A 14851-nucleotide genomic window follows, 5' to 3' on the forward strand; every position below is an offset into this window, starting at 1 on the left:
AGGAGATTCTTCTTCTAAACATGAATGGAACATTCTTATAAAGAGTACACCGAGTAATTTGTTGGTTGTGCTTAAACCAACTATGAATGGAACATTCTCCCTTTATCTTTTCATACAATTTCTGACCTTTGATGTTCAGTTTCATCATGTTCATGAGAAATGTAATGTAACGGTTGGCTTGCAGTATAAATTTTAGAATTCTAAAGGATTTGATAGTCTTCCCAAAACTAATACTTGTGTAACTTTTCTAGTGTTCATATGCACTAGAAAGCTTCTTTAAGACATCGATGAGCTACATTTCAGTTTTGGAGAATTATTTGCTCAAATGTGAATCCAAGGGAACTTTTTATAAAAATCACTTTGATGTCCACTTTCTTTGAAAATTTACGGATACTTCATCAAAGATTTCAAGCCTGCATGATTAGGTTTCATGTGTGTGTGTATATATATCGCTACTATTATGCAGCCTGTTCTGATTACACTCAAACTAGAGGAATATATTTGCTTAAACATTTATGCTTACACTCTGCCAGGCATCATTATCTTCTGCTCTTCATGGCTGCAGTTCAGCTCCGTTTGCTGTTCTGGCTTGGTAATGTCAGTAGGTAGTAATTTGCTTTCCCTGGCTTTCAGTGGATCCATGGCCTGATAAAGATAAAATGTTGGTCTAGATTCAGACTTTTCTGATATGAAATCTTTGTGATTGCATCTGCACATCGACCTGATCATGCTCTGATGCTAGTTTCATTTTATTTGGGGTGGTGTGGATGTCAAAAGTTTATTGATTGTACTCATTATCTGAGAGCTGAATTGAATGCCAAATATCAGTCAATGTAGGGAAACCATTTAACACCAGAATGGTGTGTTCTTAAATTGAATACGAGGTGTTAAACTACTAGTATAGTCAATAAATTCATTTATTCTTTTCACTTCATATGTCATTTGTATCTCCCCTCCTTCCTCACCTTCTCTCTCTCACACCCTCTCTCTCTCTTTCCCTCCTCTTCTTCCTTGCTCTCTCTTCAGCTTGATGACAAGTGATATCAGCGGTGGTAAGATATTGGGATTGGATGGTAGTCATGAAGTCGTGTATTTTGCTGTATATCGCAGCTTCAAATTCTCTATGTTGAATTTCAACTTTTAATTTCAAATTTTAAATTCAGATCATTTGGGTTCTGTTGCCCAGAGATGGTCACCCAAGAGGGGGGTGAATTGGGTGTTTTAAAAACTTTTGACTAATTAAAAATAAAACACACGAATATATGCACTAAAGTAAAGAAGGAGGAATGAAAAAGGTCAATCGCAAACACAAGGTTTTATAGTGGTTCGGAGCTTCCACTGCTCCTACATCCACTCCCCAAATCACCTTTGGGAATTTCCACTATAATCCACGATTACAGTACGGTAGTTTTGCGAGTTCACTACCCAACTCGTTGTTTTACACCGGGCTCACAACAAACCCTAAAACCCCCAATTTCACTTAGGCTTGGGACGCCTTTCCCTTGTTCCAAGTCCCTTGACTGGAACAAGCACCACAACGAAAGAGTTTACAAAAGAAAGGAAAAGCTCTAAAAAGCAAATATTGCAATTATGAACAATAGAACCCGGAAGAATCCTTTTGCCGTTGGAAGCGTGGGAGATATTGATTCTTCCGATGTGGAGCGCGTAGGATTGAGTGTGAGCTTTGAATCCCAAGCGCACGAGAGTGATTGAGCTTGAAATCACTTGGAAAGCTTGAAAACACTTGATTTCTTCACTTGAATGCACTCACTCCCTTGAACTTTTCTTTCTTACTTCTCTCTTGAATGATCTAGCTTTGGGTTGGTGAAGAGTTGTTGAGAAGCACTTAAGAGGTCCCTTTTATAGCCCAAAAAGCAAATATAGCCGTTAGAGACAAAGAAAGAAGGATTTGAAATTCAAACCAAACCTGAAAAGCTGTCAGTCGCGTCCCAGTCACTCCGGGGACGTCTCCGCTTCAACGGGAGACGTCTCGGCTACAAGATTTTACTTTTTCCGTTGTCTGGGGTCGACTCGGCACTTTCAGGGGACGTCTCGGCTTGTTTGCACTTTTTGAATGGGGACGACTCCGCTGATCTGGGGACGACTCCGCTTCTTTATCTCCGAAGAACATGTCCTCTGGTATTTCCTGAGAGAGTCGACTCCGCTCCTTCAGGGGACGTCTCGGGTTGTCTGCACTTTATGCATGGGGACGACTCCGCTGTCTCAGGGTCGACTCCGCTTCCTTATCACCCAAAAAACCATTCTCTGGAAAACCCTGAGAGAGCCGTCTCCGCTATCTTGGGGACGACTCGGGAAGTCTCCTTTTTACTTGCGGGGACGACTCGGCTTACTGTGGGGACGTCTCGCGCATATCTCTTGAAAACTGCCTTTCTGCCGCCACTGAGAGAGTCGACTCCGCTACTGAGAGAGTCGACTCCGCTAACGCGGGGACGACTCGGCAGGTGTCGGGGACGTCTCCAAGTGTGCCGGTTCTTCCTGTTTGTGCCAGAGACGTCTCTGAAACTATCCGGAGACGTCTCGGCTGTCCCTGATCTGTTTTCTTTAACTCAAAATATTCTTCAATAAATTCATAAAAATTATGGAAACTTGCCTAGACATTTCTTAACAATATTCTTAATAAGACACATGAATTCCTCAATTAAATTGTTAAGATATAATGGAATTTTACTCTAGTGTTTTGTATTCATCAAAATCTATTAGGGGGTCAACAATCTCCCCCTTTTTGATGATGACAAAACACTGAGTATATGCAAAATTTGAGATTTAAACATATACACAGTATTTGATCAGATGTACAAGTATAATGTTTTGATTAGAACTAGATACAATGTGCATCACTCAAAGTATTCAATTTTCAGTTCTTTCCTTGTGCATAAGATTGATCTTTATAGTTCTTAAATGATTTTAGCATATCAACTGAATTTGAATCAAGTTAAAATGAAGTATTGATGCTGAGGATAATTGAAAGCTAGATTCTTTTTGACTCCCCCTTTCTTTTCCGGAAGGGCAATTATCTTAAGGTCAATATTCTTCAATTTTATCTTTTCTAAATCAACTTTGGATTATGATTATAAATTTTGCATTCCATATTCAATATCCATATATATAACTGCTCCCCCCTTTCACTATCTCTACATTCAATATCTACTCCCCCTTTTTGTCATCAACAATGAAGGGGACAAATTATCTCTATATTCAATATATTCAGTGTTCATTTTACTCCCCCTTTGATATTCAGGTTGTGCTCCCCCTGTTTCATATGCTTTGATACGTTGTGCCAAATCTGAATACTTAATGTATGTTATGAGATGCTTATGACACATCAAGAGGCACATTCACATTCATAGAAACACATACATAGAGTTGGCAATGTACACAGTTTTCAAAAGGGATTGTATTCATGTATCATTGTGAACCTTTGAAGTCAGTACATAGTCAAAAAGAAGAAATCATTACAAGTATTGATTTCTAATACAAAAGTGTTTCAAAAATAGCCTAGGATTTACAAAAAGAAGATCCTACAAGATATCCATCATCGGCGACGTTGCTCATGGGCCCTACCAGCTGTATTTTGTTCATAAACCTTACAAGCTGCATCTATGAATGTGTTGATGGAATCCATGAGGGTCTTAAATTGATCTCCCTGTGACTTGTGGAAACCTGCCACAAGTGCCTCAAACTCTATAGTTGCCATTTCAATTCTTCCTCTGAGTTGGGCAACTAAGGTGCTCACATTGCCATCTGGTTTTGTTAGCTCTTTAAGACTCTTGGAAATGCTCTTCAAGCTGTCCTTGAGCTCTAATGATCTGATGGTTTGGGTGGCACCCACACCAATTATTTCTTGTGTTGTAGCTTCAATTTGACTTCTAATATCCTTCATCTCTTGTAGAAGCCCTTCATGTGAAGCTCTGATGGGGGCCAACTCTGTGGAGATCATGGATCTCATCTCCTCCCTCATCTGCTGGCAAATGGCAGATGCTAAGGTGCGCATCTGATCCTCTGACAGAAAGGAGGGCCCACTAACTGGAGGAGGTGGTGGCATGGATGTGGAAGGTCCAGCTGAGCTGGAGGGAATATCAGGGATATCCATGTGGCTAGGTGGAGGAGAGTGATGGTCAGACTCATGATGTGGGATCTCAGGCTCTAGGATTTGGATTTTTCTCTTTGGTACCTTGACCCACGATCCATCTATCTTATGAAATTCCATTCTTCTCATTGTGCCCTCATTGTAATAGTCGGTGTTTCTCAAGGGCTTTGCAGGTTCATTTGTTGGAATGGGAACCTTGAAGTGTTTAAAGATTAAGGTAAAGATCATGCCATAGGGTATACTAAACCTAGAATACCTATGACATAGGGCAATGTAATTTAGCATGAGTCTAGGGAGGTTTAGAGGGATCCCTAGTAGGATGTGGTGCATTATAACTAAGTCTCGCTCCGAAACAAAATCGAAGCGACCGGTTTTAGGAAATAGGACCCGGTTGACAATACTTAAGAGAAGTCTCATTTCTGCATTTAGGTCCTGGGAATTGACAACATCAAGAGGGCCGCAGTCCTCTCTTCCTAAAAGTAAATTTAGGGCTGACTCCCTTTGGGGATGTGAGGTTGGAGCCTCACCGTCCCTAGGAATTTGTAAGACAGTGGATAGGACATCTTCATTGACTTCTACTAATGTCCCTTGGACATATCCAGTGTACCCTAGGTCCCCTAAGGCCATATTGCTAAAAAGTTCTCTAACTAGGCCGGGGTAGGTCGAGGTATTGAGGGTACAAAAGTGTTCCCACCCTTGGGCTCGGAGTCTCTCTCCAATAGAGAACCCCTCATGATCTAAAAAGGAGAAATCTATGTACCTTCCTGTCGTGACTGTGCGATTTGCACAGGAAATAGTCGTGGTTGGCGGAGCAACCGGAGGAGACGGCGCGGAGGGTTCTTCCCGTCGTTCCTCACCGTCGGCCGCTACCCTAGGTCGCCTTCCACGGGTCGTCCTAGCCTTCTTTGGTGCCATGGATGCTAGGGTTTGTGATGTAGAGCAAACGGAGGCTAGGATTTGAGGTGGAGAGCAAATGGAGGCTAGGGTTTTTCGTTTTGGTCGGGAATGAAGGAGAAAGCTCGAGTCGGCTCGAGCGATTTCGACCTATTTAAAAAGCCCTCCTTCGGTCCCCGAGACGTCTCCGCGACTAAGGCGAGACGTCTCCCCTGGGGGGACGTCTCTGCGATTTGCCAGAGACATCTCCGGCACTGAAAAATTTCAGACTGAATTCTATCTTCTCCCAATTTTTGTTTAATCACCCTAATCAACATGATTTTTTTTTGATAAACTTAGAGTGAATTTGTTTGTGATCCTCCCCCTTAATGATACATCCTATAATAATTTGATAATGATTTTTGAATTATTAATATTGAAATGAGGAGTGTTTGACCAAATTTCGAATACCTATGAAATAGGCTCTGAAAATATCTCCATGAAGAGTCCAAGGGAGGGTAACCATCCTCCGGAAAGTCAAACAGTTCGTCATTTAGCTTAGATGAATTCATGTTTTCACTTATGTTTACCTTGAGGTTGATTATTAGTTTGAGTAGCAAAGCAATGCAATACAAATTCAACTCATTTGCTAGGATCATACAAGCTCAAGGCATTCCTTAAGAAATTGAATCTTTCTTTACAAAGGGGCTTTGTAAAGATATCAGCTAATTGATTTTCAGTACATACATATTCAATCATCACATCATTTTTCAGCACATGATCCCTAATAAAATGATGCCTAATCTCTATATGCTTTGACTTAGAGTGTTGGACAGGATTTTTTGTTAAGTTAATTGCACTTGTATTATCACATTTAATTGGTATATTATCCATTTTGATACCGAAGTCTTCAAGTTGTTGCTTAATCCAAAGAACTTGGGCACAACAGCTTCCAGCTGCAATGTACTCAGCCTCAGCTGTGGACAAGGCAACTGAATTTTGTTTCTTGCTAAACCAAGAAACCAAATTGGCACCCAAGAGTTGACATGTGCCACTTGTGCTTTTTCTGTCGAGTTTGCACCCGGCAAAATCAGCATCGGAATAAGCAATTAAGTTTATGTCAGATTGTTTAGAATACCATAAACCTACATTAGATGTCCCTACTAGATATCTAAATATTCTTTTAACAGCTTGCAAGTGTGATTCCTTAGGACATGCTTGGTATCTAGCACACATACAAACACTAAATAATATATCTGGTCTACTAGCAGTAAGGTAAAGTAAAGAGCCTATCATACCTCTGTATAATTTGCAGTCTATACTTTTACCTTTTTCATCTTTGTCAAGCTTGCAACTTGAGCCCATGGGTGTGCTGATTTCTTTTGCATCCTTCATCTTGAATTTCTCCAACATTTCTTTGATATACTTGGTCTGACTGATGAAGATGCCTTCCTCTGATTGTTTTATTTGCAGCCCAAGGAAGAAGTTGAGCTCACCCATCATGCTCATTTCAAATTCTCCCTGCATAAGCTTGGCAAACTCTTGACAAAGACTATCATTAGTAGCACCAAAAATTATATCATCCACATAAATTTGTACAAGCAATAAGTCATTTCCTTTTCTTTTAATAAAGAGGGTTTTGTCTACATTTCCTCTCTTAAATTTGTTCTCAATTAGGAAATTACTTAATCTTTCATACCATGCCCTAGGAGCTTGCTTAAGTCCATACAATGCTTTATGCAATTTATACACATAATCTGGATGTAAGTGATTTTCAAAACCTGGAGGTTGTCCTACATAAACTTCCTCCATTATATAGCCATTTAAGAATGCACTTTTTACATCCATTTGATAGAGTTTAAAATTCATGAAGCATGCATATGCTAAAAGCAGTCTAATAGCCTCTAACCTAGCAACAGGAGCAAAAATTTCATCAAAATCTATTCCTTCCTCCTGATTATATCCTTTGGCCACTAGCCTAGCTTTGTTTCTTATTACTATCCCATCTTCATCTAGTTTATTTCTATATACCCATTTGGTGCCTATAATTGAAACATTAGGGGGTCTTTTCATTAGAGTCCAAACTTCATTTCTTTCGAATTGGTTTAATTCCTCTTGCATAGCATTCATCCAATTATCATCTTTTTCAGCTTCTTCTAGTGATTTAGGCTCTATTTGTGAAACGAAAGCAAGATAATTACTAGTGTTTCTTAAAGAGGATCTAGTTCTTATACCTTGTGAAGGATCACCAAGGATTAGATCCTTTGGATGACCATGTGCATACCTCCATTCTTTAGGAAGATCTTGATTTCTTGATGGAGGTTGATCTTCTTCATCTTGCCGATTTGTATCTTCTTTGATCTCATCCTCATGTTGTTTGTCTTGAGTGGAGAGTTCCTTCATTTGGTCTTCAAGTATACCTACATCACCATCTTCTTCTTTTCTAGAAGAATCTCCATTAGTTTCATCAAAAACAATATGAATGGATTCTTCAACAACGAGAGTTCTCTTGTTGAAGACCCTGTATGCTCTACTAGATGAGGAGTAACCTAAGAAAATCCCCTCATCTGATTTAGCACTAAATTTACTGAGATTGTCCTTTCCATTGTTCAAAATAAAGCATCGACAACCGAAAACATGAAAATAACTTATATTTGGTTTCTTACCTTTTATCAACTCATACGGTGTTTTCGTTAAGATGGATCTAACTAAAGCACGATTTAAGATATAACATGAAGTATTTATTGCTTCAGCCCAAAAATACTTTGGTAGATCCGATTCGCACAACATGGTACGAGCCATATCTGCTAGTGTGCAATTCTTCCTTTCTACCACCCCATTTTGTTGGGGTGTCCTAGGTGCCGAGAAATTGTGATTGATACCATTTTCGTCACAAAATTTTTCAAAATACTGATTTTCAAACTCGGTACCATGATCACTCCTAATTGCTTTTAGTTTAAGATTGAGTTCATTTGAAACCCTATTATGAAACTTGATAAAAGCGGGAAAGGACTCATCTTTGTGTGCAAGAAATGAAACCCATGTAAAACGTGAAAAATCATCAACAATTACAAGACCAAATTTCTTACCCCCTAGACTAGCAGTTCTAGTGGGTCCAAACAAATCCATGTGAATTAGTTCTAAGGGTTTTGATGTTGAAACTATGTTCTTAGACTTGAAAGAACTTCTTGTTTGTTTCCCTAATTGACATGCAGCACAAATTTTATTCTTTTCAAAGTCTATTTTTGGTAGTCCTTTGACTAGATCTTTTGTAATTAATTTGGAGATTAAGTCCATGCTAGCATGCCCTAACCTACGATGCCATAACCAACTAGTCTCATTGACTTTGGGATTCATGGCTACAAGACATTGGCCATCCTTCATGGTGAGATCATCAAGATCTACCATGTAAACATTTCCATGCCTATGTCCTGTGAGTATGATCTCATTATCATTTGGACTACTAATTATGCATAGTGATGATTCAAATGACACTTTAAAGCCCTTGTCACAAAATTGACTTATACTTAATAAATTATGTTTTAGTCCATTAACTAACAATACATTATCAATAAATGAGGAGGGTGATATGGAGATTTTACCCATACCAATAATTCGGCCTTTAGCATTATCTCCAAATGTGACTACTCCTCCTTCTTTTGATTCCAAGGTGACGAAGAGACTCTTGTCACCGGTCATATGCCTTGAGCAACCACTATCAAGATACCACATTCTCTTTTTATTTCCGGCTGCAAGGCATACCTGCAAAATGATCATGTGAAGCTCTTAGGTACCCAAGTTTTCTTGGGTCCTTCGTGGTTAGTGTAGTTGGTTCCCTTAGGCACCCATACTTTAGTTATGCTTTTAGCTTTTACAAATGTATTCTTGTTAGTTTGGATTTTTCTTTGAATACAAGAGTAGGCTTTATGTCCATTCTTTCCACAAAGAAAGCATGTTGGTTTTTCAGTTTTTACGTCTTTTGCTTTTACAAAGAAATTCTTTAGATACTTTTGTTGCTCATTAGTTTTATATCCTAATCCGGCTTTATTAAAAACTGCTCTTTGATTTGAAAGAATAAGATTTAATTTTTCAGAGCTTTGTGTAAATTTTTCAATAATTGGTTTGTATTTATGTACCTCATTCTTAAGATTCAAATTTTCTTTGACTAGTTCTTCCTTATCCTTTTTAAGAGATTCAACATTTTGTGCAAGTGAGGTATTATTATCGAGTAGGGATTTTACTTTTAGATTTAATTCCTTAATTAGTGTTTTTGCCTTTTCATTTTCAATGCTCAGTTTTGAATTTTTGATTTCTAGGTTAGTAGTGTTAATATTTTTAATGCTCTCCTTTTCAATTAATAAGTTTTCAATATTTTCCTTTAGTTTTTGATTGGAGGCTTTTAATTCTTTATTCTTTGCTCCTAACATACTACAATCACCCATAAGTTCTTGAAAAGCCTCATATAATTCTTCTAAAGTAAAATTTATGGTTGGGTTTTGACATACCTCGTCGTCTTCGAACGCCATGAAGCATAGATTGGCAGTCTCTTCCTTCTCTTCCTCGGAGGATGATGTGTCACTATCATCCCATGTTGCCTTCAATGCCTTCTTCTTCTTCTTTCCAAAATACTTCTTTTGTTGAGGGTATTCGGAACGAATATGTCCCGGTCTCTTGCAATCATAGCATACGATTGGGTCTCTTTCTTTTTCCTTTTCTTTTTCCCAATCATTTCTCCCTCCAAATTTCTTTCATGGGAAGGGTTTCTTTCTTCTCATGAATTTTTTAAACTTCCTTACTATCAAACCCAAGTCCTCATCTTGACTTTCTTCTTCACTCTCACTGCTCTCTTCTTCACATACACTTGAGGTAGCCTTGAGTGCGATTGTCTTTTTCTTTGGCAACTCTTCTTCATGCTGCTTCATCGTGAGCTCATGCGTCATCAATGAGCCCAAGAGTTGTTCTAGCCCCAAAGTGTTGAGGTCTTTGGCTTCTACAATCGCCGTGACCTTTGCTTCCCATGCTTTTGGCAGTGACCTGAGAATTTTACTCACAAGTTCGGGGTTAGTGTAAGATTTGCCCAAGCTTTTTAGGCCATTAATAATTTCGGTAAAACGTGTAAACATGCATGTGATGGTTTCATTAGGTTCCATCTTAAACAATTCATATTTGTGAACTAGAATGTTCACTTTGGACTCTTTGACTTGATTTGTACCCTCGTGGGTAACTTCAAGCCTATCCCATATTTCCTTAGCGGAACTACATGTAGAGACTCTATTGAACTCATTTACATCTAAAGAACAAAATAGTGAGTTCATGGCTCTAGAATTGAGTTGAGCCATCCTATCATCATTCTCATCCCAATCCTCCTCAGGTTTGGGAACTCGAATGCCATTAACCACATGTGATGGTTCTTGTGGTCCCTTGACTATAACCCTCCACAGGGCATAGTCTTGTGCTTGAATGAAGATTCTCATTCTAGTCTTCCAATAGGTATAATTTGTCCCATTGAAGAGTGGAGGTCTATTGGTTGCTTGCCCCTCGGCAGGGACATTGTTAAAGGGTGTTGCCATCTAGATCTTTGGCTAAGACGGTTAGGTCTTTCAAGAAATACACAGAGCACCCGCTCTGATACCACTTGTTGCCCAGAGATGGTCACCCAAGAGGGGGGTGAATTGGGTGTTTTAAAAATTTTTGACTAATTAAAAATAAAACACACGAATATATGCACTAAAGTAAAGAAGGAGGAATGAAAAAGGTCAATCGCAAACACAAGGTTTTATAGTGGTTCGGAGCTTCCACTGCTCCTACATCCACTCCCCAAATCACCTTTGGGAATTTCCACTATAATCCACGATTACAGTACGGTAGTTTTGCGAGTTCACTACCCAACTCGTTGTTTTACACCGGGCTCACAACAAACCCTAAAACCCCCAATTTCACTTAGGCTTGGGACGCCTTTCCCTTGTTCCAAGTCCCTTGACTGGAACAAGCACCACAACGAAAGAGTTTACAAAAGAAAGGAAAAGCTCTAAAAAGCAAATATTGCAATTATGAACAATAGAACCCGGAAGAATCCTTTTGCCGTTGGAAGCGTGGGAGATATTGATTCTTCCGATGTGGAGCGCGTAGGATTGAGTGTGAGCTTTGAATCCCAAGCGCACGAGAGTGATTGAGCTTGAAATCACTTGGGAAGCTTGAAAACACTTGATTTCTTCACTTGAATGCACTCACTCCCTTGAACTTTTCTTTCTTACTTCTCTCTTGAATGATCTAGTTTTGGGTTGGTGAAGAGTTGTTGAGAAGCACTTAAGAGGTCCCTTTTATAGCCCAAAAAGCAAATATAGCCGTTAGAGACAAAGAAAGAAGGATTTGAAATTCAAACCAAACCTGAAAAGCTGTCAGTCGCGTCCCAGTCACTCCGGGGACGTCTCCGCTTCAACGGGAGACGTCTCGGCTACAAGATTTTACTTTTTCCGTTGTCTGGGGTCGACTCGGCACTTTCAGGGGACGTCTCGGCTTGTTTGCACTTTTTGAATGGGGACGACTCCGCTGATCTGGGGACGACTCCGCTTCTTTATCTCCGAAGAACATGTCCTCTGGTATTTCCTGAGAGAGTCGACTCCGCTCCTTCAGGGGACGTCTCGGGTTGTCTGCACTTTATGCATGGGGACGACTCCGCTGTCTCAGGGTCGACTCCGCTTCCTTATCACCCAAAAAACCATTCTCTGGAAAACCCTGAGAGAGCCGTCTCCGCTATCTTGGGGACGACTCGGGAAGTCTCCTTTTTACTTGCGGGGACGACTCGGCTTACTGTGGGGACGTCTCGCGCATATCTCTTGAAAACTGCCTTTCTGCCGCCACTGAGAGAGTCGACTCCGCTACTGAGAGAGTCGACTCCGCTAACGCGGAGACGACTCGGCAGGTGTCGGGGACGTCTCCAAGTGTGCCGGTTCTTCCTGTTTGTGCCAGAGACGTCTCTGAAACTATCCGGAGACGTCTCGGCTGTCCCTGATCTGTTTTCTTTAACTCAAAATATTCTTCAATAAATTCATAAAAATTATGGAAACTTGCCTAGACATTTCTTAACAATATTCTTAATAAGACACATGAATTCCTCAATTAAATTGTTAAGATATAATGGAATTTTACTCTAGTGTTTTGTATTCATCAAAATCTATTAGGGGGTCAACAGGTTCCTTGTACTTTTTTACCTGAATTTTCTTTTTGAGGCCTTACTAGTTGTTGGAATGATGTGCTTCTCTCTCTCTTTTTTTCTTTCTTCCATGTAGGCTTTCATTATTTTAATGAATTTCAAGGGAGGTACTCCCCTTCTTTTATGTAGGGCTATTTCTTGTTAGCACAAGTGCAATCAAGGTATAAAATAACAGTTATTATGACATTAATAATGTGAGGAACTATTTGGGCATGTGTTTAATCTCATATCGATTATGCACTGGGTAGATCTTAGATATTTATAAAGGACTAAAAAATTCAAGTAATACCTTTTGGCTAATCTTTTTGGGCGAGGTCCTGTGTTCTGACAAATGGTATCAGAGCGGACCGATTTATAGCCTATGTGGATTAGAGGACACTGCAGCATATGCCTATTAAAGCTGACCATACCAATCGTGGTGCATATGATTAGATTTGAATAGATCTGAATTCTTAGAGTGGCGAGGATACCATGACTTAAGTGGAAAAAGTATGTGAGGATCTGTACAAGCATATGTTTAGTTTCACATCAGCTATGCACTTAGTAGATCTTGGATACTTATACAAAATGAAGGAATCAAATAATATCTTTTGGCTAACTTTTTTGGGTGAGGTTCTATGTTGTTACATAACAACTATTACATCGGTTTTGGGCACCATCCACTATCTTGACATTAATGACAAGATGGTGCTATGTTGCTTGGTGGCAAAGAAGAGCAGGGAGAGACCAAGTTGAGAGATAGAAAAGAGGAAAAATAACTGCATTTCTCTTTTCCTAGAACTAATGGATGAGGGTCCATTAGCTTTCTTTATTCCTCCATTTTAAATGCCACTTCTACTCGCCTTTAGTTAGATTGGTGTTGTTGCATATGCAGTGATCTGGACAATGCTCTCCATATGATTGACCATGCAGAGCTTGCTAGAGAATTTTTTGTGCTTGTTTTACTGTCTTGGAAGCATATTTTCCAATCTTGCATTGTATGGCTTCATATGAATTTCAAAGGGAAACAAATGTTTATTGCAGTTGCTTCCATGACTATCCACAACTACATCATTTAAGAGGACATGAATGATAAGCTGTTTGAGCAATTTCAGGATGAAAAGTATGTTGTGAAAGTCAGGAAGTAATTCCTGACGATATTCTTTATCTAGATGCAACTGTGCAACCAAGTCACCAGGAAGTAATGGAAGAAGTTAGAGATACAACTCCGGATGCTATTCACAATAATGGAACCCAATTCTTTTCAAGATTTGGATGCGAAGTTTAAAATATTTTATGGTTTCATTTGCTATCTTAAATCTGTTATTTCTATTTGAGTTTTTTTTTAAAATAAAGTTTGCTATTACTTGTTCATGACTATAATTATGTATACTGCTAAACTATTTTTTAATAACTAAACTATTTTTTCTCAACAAGGTAGTTAAAAAATTCTATTATGCTATTAATTTTGACAACCAATCTTTCTATGCACTATTTCATAATTTATCGAGACTTATAATTTTATCTTATTCCCATAATTTATCTTATCAATATGTCTTGAGTGATAAATAAAATTTTGGAAACTATTATTAATTGTTGTTAAATAAAAAAACAACTAATATTATTTTTACAGATGTCCTAAAATATTAATGACTTTTTAACCAGCACTAAAAACTCACTTGATATATATTATTGCCGTTATGATGGTTCTTATGAGCTGTTACCATGGCCCACAATGAGCATGTTACATCTTCATGTGATAACATTAAATTAGAAGCATCGCACATTAGGAAATAATTACTAATTATTAAATTATATATCTCAAAGGCCAACTTCAGGTAACACAGGAGCATCACAATGATCATAGAATATACATCACAATTATTTTATGCGAAGACATGTAATAGTGGAGTCCTGAAACTGCTAAAATAGTTATTTTCTTTTTCTACATTTACAAAGGCCATAGGAAATTTCTTTGACAAATTACAGAGTTTTGACAAACAGGAAAGAAGGACAAACCAAAGAAAGTTACACCAATACATAATTCAATTGACACTTTGTAAATTAAATTCTAGTCACATAAATCTTATATCCTTTCTTAGCTAGTTAGCCATGTTATTGTCATTTGTAAAAGAAGTTAGTGCCCTAGGATCAAAAAGAGTCTTCTCTCATCAGTATAACAATGATCCTGCATTTACCTTGCATCCTTCCATAACATATCAGTAACTCTCATGCATTCATTACTTCACTAGGCTTAAAGCCATCAAATTTTACAGCTTCTGAATAGTTTATAATCAAATTCTAATTTATTAAATATACAACATTATATAAATCACAACCATTATTTGCCACAAAAACTTTATGATCATCGATAACATCCATTTTCCGATGGAGCATCGACACCACCGCCATTTCTTCCTCATGTGCATGTCCGGGACAAATTCCTCTGCAAAATCTTAAAATTTATTTTTTTAACCAAAACATGGAATCTGCTTCTTAAATTTGGCAACATTTTTTCTTTCGTTTCTTAATGAATTATTGGTGAATGAATCACCATTTTGCCAAAATAATATTATTAGGGATGACCATTGCTTTTTTATAAGAATATGCATGTAAATTAAGTTAGAATAAAATGTTCATGTGCTCATGTTATTTAGATCCTCTGTAGCCAGGTCATC

Source organism: Phoenix dactylifera, chromosome 7 (genome assembly GCF_051530095.1).
Source record: "Phoenix dactylifera cultivar Ajwa chromosome 7, Ajwa_hap1_PhDact_Kaust_v1.1, whole genome shotgun sequence".
Lineage (NCBI taxonomy): Eukaryota > Viridiplantae > Streptophyta > Magnoliopsida > Arecales > Arecaceae > Phoenix > Phoenix dactylifera.